This window comes from Capra hircus, chromosome 4 (assembly GCF_001704415.2).
Source record: "Capra hircus breed San Clemente chromosome 4, ASM170441v1, whole genome shotgun sequence".
Taxonomy (NCBI): domain Eukaryota; kingdom Metazoa; phylum Chordata; class Mammalia; order Artiodactyla; family Bovidae; genus Capra; species Capra hircus.
This window is the reverse complement of record NC_030811.1, coordinates 70426464-70441464: the sequence shown is the minus strand read 5'-3', so window position 1 is coordinate 70441464 and position 15001 is coordinate 70426464. Positions and strand designations below refer to the sequence as shown.

Genomic DNA, 15001 nt, shown 5'->3' with positions numbered 1-15001 from the left:
ATTTCATATTGTGGTTTTTATATTGTATCTAAAGACTCATCATCAAGCCCAAAGTCTGAGATTTCCCTCTGTTTTCTTCTAAAAGTTCTATAATATTGTGATTTATATTTAGATCTAAATACATTTTTAGTATTTTTTTGTTAAAGGTATTAGGTTTGTGTCTAGATTTATTTATTTTTGCTTATGGATGTTGAATTGTTTCAGGACATTTTCTTGAAAAGATCATCCTTTCTCCATTGAATTGCCTTTACTCTTTTGCCAAAGATCAGTTGACTGCCTCTGTGTGGATCTAATTTATGTATCTGTTCTTTCATCTGACTTAACTTTTAAGCTTTGTAATAAGTCTTAAAGTTGGGTAGTGTCAGTCCTCTGACTTTGTTGTTTTGTATTGTGTTAGCTATTCTCAACCTTTTGCTTATCCACGTAGACTTTAGAATGGTTTCATTGATATCCACAAAACAGCATGATGGAATTTTGATATGGTTACAACAAATATATAGATTGGGTTGAGAAAAACAATGTATCAACAATATTGAGTCTTCCAATCTATGACTATCTTTATACTTCTTAAGATCTTCTTTGATTTCTTTCATTAGAATTTTATACTTTTCCACATAGAGATCCTATACATATTTTCTTAGATTTATATTTAAGTTTTGTTTTGGGGGTGTTATCATTAATTGTATTGGGTTTTCAATTTCAAAATCCAATTGTTCATTGCTGGCATAGAAGAAAACAACTGATTCTTGCAAACTAACTAGCATCTTGCAAACTTGCTCTAATCAGCTATAGTTCCAGGACTTTTGAAAATTTTTCTATAGAGAAGATCATGTCACCTGTGAACAAAAGATTGTTTCATTTCTTCCTTCTTAATATGTATACTTTTAATTTCTTTCTTTGTCTTACTGAACCATCTAGGACTTCTAGTATAATCCTGACTTCCTGGCAAAGCATCTAACTTCTCACATTAAATATGATGTTAGTTTTAGGTTTTTGGTAGATGCTCATTATTATGAAGTTGAGAAAATTCCTGTCTATTGCTAGTTTGCTGAGTATTTTTAAAATGAATTATTCAATCTTGATTTTGTCAAGTGTTTTTTTATTAATACAACTATATAATTTTTCTGCTTATACAATATTCATCATATGGACCTCGGGGGAGGGATCCTAGAGTAAAACCTCAGGAAACTGTGAGGGCAGCCACTAAGACTGGACTACCAAGATTTTTCAACTCTCAAATTGGTCCACACCCAGCCTCTAGCAATTCATTAAAATTAAAAATTTAATCTTCCAATGAGTACACAGCTTCTCTGTTCCTAGTGAATTGGTATTTGGGATTCTTTACATTCACCTGTCTCTCCAGATTTCAGAGTGGCAGTTTGCCCTCTGACGTTCTTTCTCTAATGAGTCTAATGAAAGTCAATGAATCTTAGTTTTCTGAGAATGAAGTCAATGAATCTTAGAATCTGAGTTTTTTTCTTGTTCTGAAAAGGGAAGTGGTGACTTCCATGCTCTTTACATGTCAAAGCTGAAACTGAAGGTAGACCTGAATCTCTTCTTCATGTCTACAATCAAGCAACGAGATTTCAAAACTTCTTGTCCAGTCCCTGCATGCATGCATGCTAAGTCACTTAAGTCATATCTGACTCTTCACAACACTATGAACTGTAACCCACCAGGCTCCTCTGTTTATGGGATTCTCCAGGCAAGAATACTGTAGTGGGTTGCCATGACCTCCTCTAGGGGATCTTCCTGGCCCAGGGATTGAACCTCCATCTCCTGCAAATCTTGCCTTGCATGTGAATTCTCTACCACTGAGCCACTGGGGAAGCCCCGTCCAGTCCCTACTAGCCAGCTAAGGGTTGATATGCCATCCTATTCCCACTTCCTTGGTCTAACACTCTCTGTGGGCTTGTTATTGTTGCTATTCTATCTTTATTTTTATTTTTAAGGGAGCATTACAGTCCTCTAAGGCATTTTATTTGTATGTATTACATCCCTAGAAAAAGAATCCAAGGATTTTCCCTCCTGTATGTTTTTGTCTTGCTTCTTCATGATCCATGATGCCAGCTGAGGTTGTCAGTAAAATGAAACCAAACTGATGGGATGGGAGCAGGTTATTCTGCCATTTTTCTAGATCTTTGAGTTGCACATCAAATCTGGGGCTGATCACTCCACACTTATTCAGCCTGCCTGTGATGTTCACAACAATTTTCCCAGCCCTGTGATCATCAATGATTTCAAATTCGCCAATGTAACCATGCTTCATCATCACTGTTAGAAACCTGACGATGACTTTGGAGCATGGCCTAATAAGGACCTGGCGTTTGCCTCTCTTTTTGGCATTGCTGATACTCTTGAGAGCATCAGCCAGGACATTCATGCGCACCATTCTGGTGGCATGGAAAGATGGTGGAAAGAGCTATTCTATCTTTAAAGATATGACCTAAAATAATGATGACCACAATGATGACTTAGGAGGACACTCCAAAGGTTTGAGTCTAAGAAAACTTATGTCCTTTGGTTTTTCAGTGTTTTCATGACTGTTCATTAACCGCAATGTAATTTTCACTGCTTTATAGATTTAAAAAAATCACAATGACATCCCCAGAACATGATTACCAGCTATAGTAACTGAGATGGGGCAAGTTATGTTTTATCTTTTAATGCTTCTGCTACTCAGGTTTTTTCTGTATATTTCTACTCCAGTTAAGACAGATTTGTATGTATAATCTTTCTCAGATCAGTGAACTAGCACCAAGACACCAAATTTCCATTAATATTGTTACCTTTCTAGAGATAGCCTCTAATTAACCAGGTTCTGACTTGAGTAGCACTGTTCTGGTGAGGTATGTGCTTGTGTCTAAGTCAGTAGGTCACTTGGTATGTCCCTACCTACTTGCTAGAAAGTATATTCTTTATCTCATAGCATATATTGGTACAATAAATGACTGCACCATTGTCATCTTCTCTGGCCATATGATCTCATTCCATCACACTTGAAACTGATGAAAACATTTCTCATGTTTGGGAAATAGGCAAGATGGACACAGAGAGTCAAGCAAAATGAAGAAACATAAGAATATTTTCCAATCTAAAGAACAAAATAAAACTCCAGAAGCAGATGTTAATGAGACAGGTAAGTAATTTAGCTAATAAAGAGTACAAAATAATGGTCATAAAAAGATTCTCACTATTGTCAGAAGAATAATACATCAACAAAGTAAGAATGTCATCAGAGATAAAAATAGAAGAAAGTACTAAAAAAAAAACCTACAAAGATGAAGAATACAATAACTGAACTGAAAATTTTAAATTGAGGAGCTCATCAGTATACTAGATCAAGCATAAGAAAGAATCAGTGAACCTGAAGATAAGGTGGTGGAATTCATCCAATCAGAAGAGGAAAAAGAAAAAAAGGAATGAAAAGAGTAAAGACAGATTAAGGAAATTATGGAAAAGGAGCAAGCAGCCCAATATATATATTGTAGGGGTCTCAGGAGGAGGAGATAGAGAAAAGGGGGCAGAAAGCTTATTCAAAGAAATAATAAATGAAAATTTCCTTAACCCATGGAAAGAAACAGATATCTAGGTCTAGAAAGCTCAGAGAGTTCAAATAGGAAGAATCGAAAGTGACCCACACTGTGACACATTATATTTAAACTGTTAGAAGTTAAATACAAGGAAAGAATCTTAAAAGCATCAAGAAAAAAAAAACTTGTTACACACAAGGGAACCTCTATAAGACTGTCAGCAGATTTTTCAGCAGAACATTTTCAGGCCAGAGGGAGAGGCATAATATACTCAAAATGCTGAATGAAGTAAAAATTTCCAACAAATACTCTACCCAAAAACGTTGTCCATCAGAGTGAAGTAAGCCAGAAAGAAAAACACCAATACAGTATACTAACACATATATATGGAATTTAGGAAGATGGCAATGACGACCCTGTATGCAAGACAGGGAAAAAGACACAGATGTGTATAATGGACTTTTGGACTCAGAGGGAGGGAGAGGGTGGGATGATTTGGGAGAATGACATTCTAACATGTATACTATCATGTAAGAATTGAATCGCCAGTCAATGTCTGATGCAGGATACAGCATGCTTGGAGCTGGTGCATGGGGATGACCCAGAGAGATGTTATGGGGAGGGAGGTGGGAGGGGAGTTCATGTTTGGGAACGCATGTAAGAATTAAAGATTTTAAAATTTAAAAAATAAAAAAATAAATAAAAATAAATAAAAAAACAAAGATAATGGCAAAATAAAAACTATTTCAGATAAAAGAAAACTAAGAAAAAAAAAAAAAAGAATTGAAGGAGAGAAGGAATTTTCCAAATAAGCTAAAGCTAAAGGAGTTCATCATCACTAGACCAACTATGCAAGAAGGAAAATGTTAAAGAAAGTTCTCCCAACTAAAAAGAAAGAACATTAATTAGATGCAGGAAAATATGACAGTATAACTCTCACTGATAAAAGTATATAAAAACTTAAATTCAGAATACTTTAATGTTGCAATAGTAGGTAAATCACTTATAAATCTACTATAAATGGATTTTTATTTATTTATTTATTTGTTTTTTATAAAAAACCAAACATATATTTTCTTTAAATTTAACTATTACTTCGATAATTTGTTAATGGATACACAAGTAAAAAGATATAAATTGTGACATCAAAAACATAAAAGGTAGGGATAAAGAGTAAAATGTACAGCTTTAGTATGTGTTCAAAGTTATTATTAGCTTAAAACAGACTGCTATATATATGCAATATCTTATGTACACTTCATGATAACCACAAAGCAAAAACCTATAGTAAATAGGGTAAACAGAAAAGATAGAGAAAAGAATATATTTATGTACTATAGAAAATTATGAACTCACAAAGAAAGAGAGAGAAGAATAAAGGAGTTACAAAAGAGGTAGAAAACAAACAACAAAATGGGAATAGGATGTCCATAACTGTCAATAATTTTAAATGTAAATGAACTAAATTCTTTAATTAAAAAGAAAGAAAAAAAAAACAAGAATCAACTGTGTCAACTGTATCCTACAAACAATCTCATTTATAATCTCATCAAAAAGAATACAATATCTAGGGATAAATTTGATCAGCAGGTGAAAGATCTGTACACTGTAAACTATAAGATATTGATAAAAGAAACTGAAGAATTCAAAATTAAATGTAAAGATATTCACCTTTCATGGATTGGAGGAGTTAATATTGTTACATGTCCATACTACCCAAAGCAATCTATAAATGCAATGTAATTACTGACAAATTTCTAAAGGCATTTTTCACAGGAATAGGAAAAAAATTCTAAAATTTGTATGAAACTGCAAAAGATTCTGAATAGCCAAAGCTATCTTGAGACAGAAGAATGAAACTGAAGACAGATTTTTAAATGACATCACAAAGCCATAATAATCAAAGCAGTATAGTATTGGCATGAAAACAGATACATAGATCTTTTATATTAGAAAGCCCAGAAATAGAATGGAAAGCCCAGAATAGAAAGCCCAGAAATAAACCCATATATACATAGTCAATTAATTTATGAGAAAGGAGCCAAGAGTATAAACTGGGGAAAGGATAATTTCTTCAATAAATGGTGTTGGGAAAGCTGGACAACCACATGCCAAAGAATGAAACTGGGTACTTCCCTGCTGGTTCAGTGGCTAAGACTCCATGCTCCCAATGCAGGAGGCCTGGGTTTAACATGTGGTAAGGGAATTAGATCCCACATGCTGCAACTAAAAGATCCCGCATGCCGCAACTAAAGATCCTACATACTGCAATAAAGACTGAAGATCCTGTGTGCCACAACTGAGACCTGGAACAGCCAAATTAAATAAATATTTATTAAAAATAGTAAGTGCTTAACTAATATTAAAAAAAGAATGAAACTGGACCACTATCTTAAACAGAACACGAAAATTAACTCAAAATAGACTAAAGACTTGAACATAAGACCTGAAACCATAAAATTTCTGGAAGGAAACACAGAGAGTAAATCCTTTGAAATTGATCTTGGCCATGACTTTTTGGATTTGACACCAAAAGCAAAAATAAACAAGTGGGACTACATCAAACTTAAAAACAAAAAAACAACAAAAATTTCTGCAGGGCAAAGAAAACCATCAACAAAATGAAAAGGCAACTAACCTAAAAAACAGGAGAAAATATTTGAAAACCACATATCTGGTAAGGGGTTAATATCCTAAATATATAAGAATTCATACAACACAACAGCAAAACAAATAAACAAATGATCCAATTAAGAAGAGGGCAGGGAGGGCCATAAATCTAGCCTTGGTGAATTCAAAAAAAACTGAAATCATTTTAAGCATCTTTTCTGATCATAATGCAGTAAGATTAGATATCAACTACTGGAAAAAAAACTATTAAAAATACAAACATATGGAGGCTAAAAAACACGCTTCTGAATAACCAACAGATCACAGAAGAAATGAAAAAGGAAATAAACGTATGCATAAGAATGAATGAAAGTGAAAACATGACAACCTCAAACCTTTGGTATTTAGTAAAAGCAGTGCTAAGAGGGAGATTCATAGCAATACAAGCCTACCTCAAGAAACAAGAGAAACAGCAAATAAACAGCCTAACTTTACATGTAAAGCAACTAGAAAAAGAAGCAAAGAAGAGCCCAAAGTTAGCACAAGGAAAGAAATCATAAAAATCAGGGAAAAAAGGAATGAGAAAGAAACAGAGACTATAGCAAAAATAAACAAAACTAAAACCTGGTTCTTTGAGAAGATAAATAAAACAGACAAACCATTAGCCAGACTCATCAAGAAAAAAAGGGAGAAGAATCAAATCAATAAGAATAGATATGAAAATGGAGAAATCACAAAAGACAACACAGAAATACAAAAGATCATAAGAGGCTACTATCAGCAATTATATGCCAATAAAATGTACAACTTGGAAGACATGGACAAATTCTTAGAAAAGAATACCCTTGCAAAACCAGGAAGAAATAGAAAATCTTAATAGACCCATCACAAGCATGGAAATCAAATCTGTAATCAAAAATCTTCCAACAAACAAAAGCCCAGGACCAGATGGCTTCACAGGTGAATTCTACCAAAAATTTAGAGAAGAGCCAACACCTATTCTATTCAAACTCTTCCAGAAAATTGCAGAGTAAGGAAAACTCCAAAACTTATTCTATGAGGCCACCATCACCCTAATACCAAAACCAGACAAAGATGCCACAAAAAATGAAAACTACAGGCCAATATCACTGATGAAAGTGAAAGAAAGTGAAGTTGCTCAGTCGTGTCTGACTCTCTTTGTGACCCCATGGACTGTAGCCCATCAGGCTCCTCCGTCTGTGGAATTTTCCAGGCAAGAGTACTGGAATGGGTTGCCATTTCCCTCTACAGGGGATCTTAAAAACTCCTCAACAAAATTCTAGCAAACAGAATCCAACAACATATTAAAAAAATCATACATCATGACTAAGGGGCTTTATCCTAGGGATGGAAGGATGCTTCAATATTTGCAAATCAATCAATGTGATACACCATATTAACAAATTGAAAGATAAAAACCATATGATTATTTCAATAGATGCAGAGAAAGCATTTGACAAAATTCAACATCCATTTCTAACATGACCACTGGAAAAACCATAGCCTTGACTAGACGGACCTTTGTTGACAAAATAATGTCTTTGCTTTTCAATATGCTGTTTAGGTTGGTCATAACTTTCCTTCCAAGGAGTAAGCGTCTTTTAATTTCATGGCTCCAGTTACCATCTGCAGTGATTTGGAGCCCCAAAAAATAAAGTCTGACACTGTTTCCACTGTTTCCCCATCTATTTCCCATGAAGTGATAGGACCAGATGCCATGATCTTCATTTTCTGAATGTTGAGCTTTAAGCCAACTTTTTCACTCTGCTCTTTCACTTTCATCAAGAGGCTTTTGAGTTCCTCTTCACTTTCTGCCATAAGGGTGGTGTCATCTGCATATCTGAGGTTATTGGTATTTCTCCCGGCAATCTTGATTCCACCTTGTGCTTCTTCCAGCTCAGTGTTTGTCATGATGTACTCTGCATAGAAGTTAAATAAGCAGGGTGACAATATACAGTCTTGACATATTGCTTTTCTTATTTGGAACCAGTCTGTTGTTCCATGTCCAGTTCTAACTGTTGCTTCCTGGCCTGCATACAGATTTCTCAAGAGGCAGGTTAGGTGGTCTGCTATTCCGATCTCTTTCAGAATTTTCCACAGTTTATTGTGATCCACACAGTCAAAGGCTTTGGCATAGTCAAGAAAGCAGAAATAGATGTTTTTCTGGAACTCTCTTGCTTTTTCGGTGATCCAGCGGATGTTGGTAATTTGATCTCTGGTTCCTCTGCCTTTTCTGAAACCAGCTTGAACAACAGGAAGTTCAAGGTTCACATATTGCTGAAGCCTGGCTTGGAGAATTTTGAGCATTATTTTACTAGAGTGTGAGATGAGTGCAATTGTGCGGTAGTTTGAGCATCCTTTGGCATTGCCTTTCTTTGGAATTGGAATGAAAACTGACCTTTTCCAGTCCTGTGGCCACTGCTGAGTTTTCCAAATTTGCTGGCATATTGAGTGCAGCACTTTCACAGCATCACCTTTCAGGATTTGAAACAGCTCAACTGGAATTCCATCACCTCCACTAGCTTTGTTCGTAGTGATGCTTTCTAAGGCCCACTTGACTTCATATTCCAGGATGTCTGGCTCTAGGTGAGTGATCATACCATTGTGATTATCTGGGTCGTGAAGATCTTTTTTGTACAGTTCTTCTGTGTATTCTTGCTACCTCTTCTTAATATCTTCTGCTTCTGTTAGGTCCATACCATTTCTGTTCTTTATCGAGCCCATCTTTGCATGAAATGTTCCCTTGGTATCTGCAATTTTCTTGAAGAGATCTCTAGTCTTCCCCATTCTGTTGTTTTCCTCTATTTCTTTGCATTGATTGCTGAGGAAGGCTTTCTTATCTCTTCTTGCTATTCTTTGGAACTCTGCATTCAGATGCTTATATCTTTCCTTTTCTCCTTCGCTATTCGCTTCTCTTCTTTTCACAGCTATTTGTAACGCCTCACCAGACAGCCATTTTGCTTTTTTTCATTTCTTTTCCATGGGGATGGTCTTGATGCCTGTCTCCTGTACAATGTCACGAACCTCAGTCCATAGTTCATCAGGCACTCTATCTATCAGATCTAGTCCCTTAAATCTCTTTCTCACTTCCACTGTATAATCAAAAGGGATTTGATTTAGATCATACCTGAAATTGATGCATTTGAACTGTGGTGTTGGAGAAGACTCTTGAGAGTCCCTTGGACTACAAGGAGATCCAACCAGTCCATCCTAAAGGAGATCAGCCCTGGGTGTTCTTTGGAAGGAATGATGCTAAAGCTGAAACTTCAATACTTTGGCCACCTAATGCAAAGAGTTGACTCACTGGAAAAGACTCTGATCCTCGAGGGATTTTGGGCAGGAGGAAAAGGGGACGACAGAGGATGAGATGGCTGGATGGCATCACCAACTCGATGGATTTAAGTTTGAGTGAACTCCAGGAGTTGGTGATGGATAGGGAGGCCTGGCATGCTGCGATTCATGGGATTGCAAAGAGTCGGACAAGACTGAGCGACTGTACTGAACTAAACTGAACTGAACATCCATTTATGATAAAAACTCTCCAGAAATCAGGCATAGAAGGAATATACCTCAACATAACAAAAGCCATATACAACACACCCATAGCAAACATTATCCTCAATGAAGAAAAACTGAAAGCATTTCCTCTAAAATCAGAAACAAGACAAGGGTGCCCACTCTCACCACTACTATTCAATATAGTTTTGGAAGCCCTAGCCACAGCAATCAGAGAAGAAAAAGAAATAAAAGGAATCCAGAATGGAAAAGAAGAAGTAAAACTCACTGTTTATAGATGACATGATCCTCTACATAGAAAACCCTAAAGACACCACCAGAAAATTACTAAATAATCAATGAATATAGAAATGTTGCAGGATATAAAATTAATACATAGAAATCCCTTGCATTCCTATGCACTAATAATGAGAAAACAGAAAGAGAGATTAAAGAAATAATTCCATTCACTATTGCACCCAAAAGAATAAAACACTTAGGAATAACTTTACCCAAGAAATAAAAGACCTATACATAGAAAACTATAAAACACTGATGAAAGAAATCAAAGATGACACAAATAGATGGGAAAATATACCATGTTCGTGGATTGGAAGAATCAATATAGTGAAAATGAGTATACTACCCAATGCAATCTACAGATTTAACACAATCCCTATCAAGCTACCAACTGAATTTTTCACAGAAATAGAACAAATAACTTCAAAATTCATATGGAAACACACACAAAAAAAACCCTCAAATGGCCAAAGAAATCTTGAGAAAGAAGAATGGAACTGGAGGAAACATCCTGCCTGACATCAGAGTATACTACACAGCTGCAGTTATCAAGATGGCATGATACTGGCACAAAGACAGAAATATAGATCAATGGAATAAAACAGAAAGCCCAGAGATAAATCCACATACCTATGGACAGTATATCTTTGACAAAGGAGGCAAAAACATACAATGGATAAAAAATAATCTCTTTAATAAGTGGTGCTGGGAAAACTGGTCAACCATGTGTAAAAGAATGAAACTAGAACACTTTCTAACACCATACAGAAAAATAAACTCAAAATGGATTAAAGATTGAAATGTAAGATTAGAAACGATAAAACTCATAGAGGAAAACACAGGCAGAACACTCTCTGACGTAGATCACAGCAAGATCCTCTATGGTTCACCTCCCAGAGTAATGAAAATAAGAGCAAAAATAAGCAAATGAGACCTAACTAAACTTAAAAGATTTTGCACAATGAAGGAAACTATAAGCAAGATGAAAATACAGCCTTCAGAATGGGAGAAAATAATAGCAAATGAAGCAACTGATAAAGAATTAATCTCCAAAATATACAAGCAACTCATGCAGCTCAATACCAGAAAAATAAAAGACCCAATTATAAAATGGGCCAAAGAACTAAATAGACATTTCTCCAAAGACATACAGATGGCTAACAAACACAAGAAAAGATGCTCAATATCAATCATTATCAGAGAAATGCAAATCAAAACCACAATGAGGTACCATCTTATGCTGATCAGAATAGCTGCCATCAAAAATTCTAAAAACAATAAATGCTGGAGAGGGTGTGGAGAAAAGGGAACCCTCTTACACTGTTGGTGGGAATGCAAACTAGTACAGCCGCTATGGAGAACAGAGTGGAGATTCCTTAAAACTGGAAATAGAACTGCCATACAACCCAGCAATCCCACAGCTGGGCATACACACTAAGGAAACCAGAATTGAAAGAAACACACGTACTCCAATGTTCACTGAAGCACTGTTTACAATAGCTGGGACATGGAAGCAACCTAGATGTCTATCGGCATATGAATGGATAAGGAAGTTGTGGTATATACACAATGGAATATTACTCAGCTATTAAAAAAAGAACACATTTGAGTCAGTTCTAATGAGGTGGATGAAACTGAGCCATTATACAGAGTGAAGTAAGTTGGGAAAAAGAAACACCAATACTGTATATTAATGTATATATATGGAATTTGGAAAAACGGTTAACAATGGCCCTATATGCAAGACAGCAAAAAAGACACAGATGTAAAGAACAGACTTTTGGACTATGTGGGAGAAGCTGAGGGTGGGACGATATATGAGAATAGCATTGAAACATGTATATTATCATATGTAAAATAGATGACCAGTGCAAGTTCAATGCATGACGCAGGGCACTCAAACTCAGTGCTCTGGGACAACCTAGAGGGATGGGGTGGGAAGGGAGGTGGGATGGTGGTTCAGGATGGTGGGACACATGTACACTCATGGCTGATTCATGTTGATGTATGGCAAAACCACAACAATATTGTAAAGTAATTGCCTCCAATTAAAACAAATAAATTTATTTTAATAAAAGAAGATGGCAAGGAAACTGACCAGACATTTTTCCAAAGAAGATATTCAAATGGCCAACAGACCCATAAAAAAGGTGCTCAACATCACTAATCATCATGGAAATGCAAATCAAAACTATAATGAGATACCACCTCACACTTGTTAGAATGGCTATTATCAAGAAGACAAGTGATAACAAATGCTGGTGAAGACGTGGGGAAAGGGAGTCCTTGTGCACTATTGATGGGAATGTAAATTAGTTGTCACTTATGGATAACAGTATGGCAGTTTCTCAAAAAATTAAAAATAGAACTACCATGTATTCTAGAAATCCCACTTCTGGATCTATATTTAAAGGAAGTGAAAATAAGATAGTTAAAAGATACCTGCAGCCACATTATTTATTGCAGTATCATTCACAATTGTCAAATACATAAACACCTTTTAAGTGTCTGTCAGCAGATGAATGGATGAAGATGTTTACATACAAAATGGAATTTTGAAGTCATGAGAAAGAAGGAAATTCTGCCATTTGCAACATGAATGGCCTATGAGATATTATGCCATATGAAATAAGTGAGACAGAAAAAGACAAAAACTACACGGTTTCACTTACCTGTCGAATCTAAATAAAATGTCAAGCTCATAGAAATAGAGTGCAGAAGAGTGGTTGACAGGGACTGGGCAGTCGGGGGAACAGAAAGAGGCTGGTAAGAGTATACAAACCTTCAGCTCCGAGATGAATAAATTCTGAGTATCTAATATAAAATACGATGACTGTAGTTGATAACATTGTGTTGTACAAATGAAAGTTGCTAAGAGAGTAAAACTTGAATGTTCTCTCATATGCAAAAAAGATAAATATATGAGGTGATGGATGTGTTAATTAACTAGATGTGGGATACTTCTATGACCACAAGGCACATATTAAATATTTTATGGTTTTATATATGAATTACACCTGAATGAAGCAGAAATATTTTTAAAAGAAAAAGATAAAAAAGAAAATCAGAGAATCTACAATGGTAGTGCTTTTTGGAAATATTAAGGAAGAGGTAAAATAACAAGTGTAAAGAATTCATTAGATATTCACAGCTGCAAAGGAATTCTATTAGTCATACTGAAAAGCAGAGACATTACTTTGCCAATAAAGGTCTGTCTAGTCAAGGCTATGTTTTTTTTCCAGTGGTCATGTATGGATGTGAGAGTTGGACTGTGAAGAAAGCTGAGCGCTGAAGAATTGATGCTTTTGAACTGTGGTGTTGGAGAAGACTCTTGAGAGTCCCTTGGACTGCAAGGAGATCCAACCAGTCCATTCTGAAGGAGATCAGCCCTGGGATTTCTTTGGAAGGAATGATGCTGAAGCTGAAACTCCAGTACTTTGGCCACCTCATGCGAAGACTTGACTCATAGGAAAAGACTCTGATGCTGGGAGGGATTGGGGGCAGGAGGAGAAGGGGATGAATGAGGATAAGATGGCTGGATGGCATCACTGACTCGATGGACGTGTCTGAGTGAACTCCAGGAGTTGGTGATGGACAGGGAGGCCTGGCGTGCTGCGATTCATGGGGTTGCAAAGAGTTGGACACGACTGAGCGACTGAACTGAACTGAACTGAGGGTGATGTGTTGGGCTTTTGTCATCAATTCCAGCAGCCAACTATGAGTGAAGAGAGACTTATAGTCTTTCAGGGGTGGCCATGACTTTCTCCATCTAGAGCTGCCCAGAATTGATCATTGTGATCTGGGGATATAATTGTAATGTTTCTCAGACTGCAGAACAGTGAAAATTACACTGTTTCTAATAAGCAGTCAGGAAAAGACTAGAGAACCAAGAAACATATATTTTCTCAGGCTCAAACCTCTGTAGATTCCTCCTGAATGGACAATGTGGTGATCATTCTAAACACTCTCATAGGTTGAAACTTCTGCCAAAAGTGGCTAGAGGCACATGGCTTGCATATCTTGATAAAGTTTCTAGAAATCTGAAGTTGTGATGATCTTATTAATCCCTTCCAATGTTATGAACTTTTCCAGTCATACCTCTTTTATTTAAAATGTTGTATTTTCTGCTCACTTCTTCTCTAGTTTTGTGTTACCCAGAGTCTAATTCACTTGTATCTTAATCATGTGAGAAAAGTTAAAGAGGTTAGTGAATCTCTAATGAACACTAAGGGGGATAGGGAGGTTGAGGTGAATTGAGAGATTGGGACTGATATATATACACTGAAGTGAAGTGAAGTGAAGTGATGTGGCTCAGTCGTGTCCGACTCTTTGCGACCCCATGAACTGTAGCCCACCAGGCTCCTCCGCCCATGGGATTCTCCAGGCAAAAGTACTGGAGTGGGTTGCCATTTCCTTCTCCAGGGGATCTTCCTGATCCAGGGATTGAATCCGGGTCTCCCGCATTGCAGGCAGACACTTTAACCTCTGAGCCACCAGGGAAGCCCTATATATACACTAGTATGTATAAAATAGATAACTAATGAGAACAGTCTGTATAGCACAGGGAACTCTACTTAATGCTCTGTGGTGACCTAAATGGGAAGGAAACCCAAAAAAGAGGGGATATGTGAATCAGTTCAGTTCAGTTCAGTCGCTCAGTCATGTCTGACTCTGCAACCCCGTGAATTGCAGCAGCCAGGCTTCCCGGTCCATCACCAACTCCCAGAGTTCACTCAAACTCATGTCCATTGAGTCGGTGATGCCATCCAGCCATCTCATCCTTGGTCATCCCCTTCTCCTCCTGCCCTCAACCCCTCCCAGCATCAGAGTCTTTTCCTATGAGTCAACTCTTCACATAAGGTGGCCAAAGTACTGGAGTTTCAGCTTTAACATCAGTCCTTCCAATGAACACCCAGGACTGATCTCCTTTAGAATGGACTGGTTGGATCTCCTTGCAGTCCAAGGGACTCTCAAGAGTCTTCTCCAACACCACAGTTCAAAAGCATCAATTCTTCAACGCTTAGCTTTCTTCACAGTCCAAC

At 36.7% G+C, this 15001-nt stretch overlaps 1 long non-coding RNA gene and 1 pseudogene across 2 annotated transcripts in view; both read right to left on the bottom strand.

Annotated features, from left to right (window-relative positions):
- LOC108635915 overlaps positions 1-15001 on the bottom strand; it is a 72144-nt gene that overhangs the window by 11048 nt on the left and 46095 nt on the right. The gene's annotated exons all lie outside the window — the stretch shown is intronic.
- Positions 1945-2417, bottom strand: LOC102178422 (annotated as a pseudogene). Its single transcript, XR_001918007.1, has one exon. The product of XR_001918007.1 is annotated as a 40S ribosomal protein S15a pseudogene (transcript).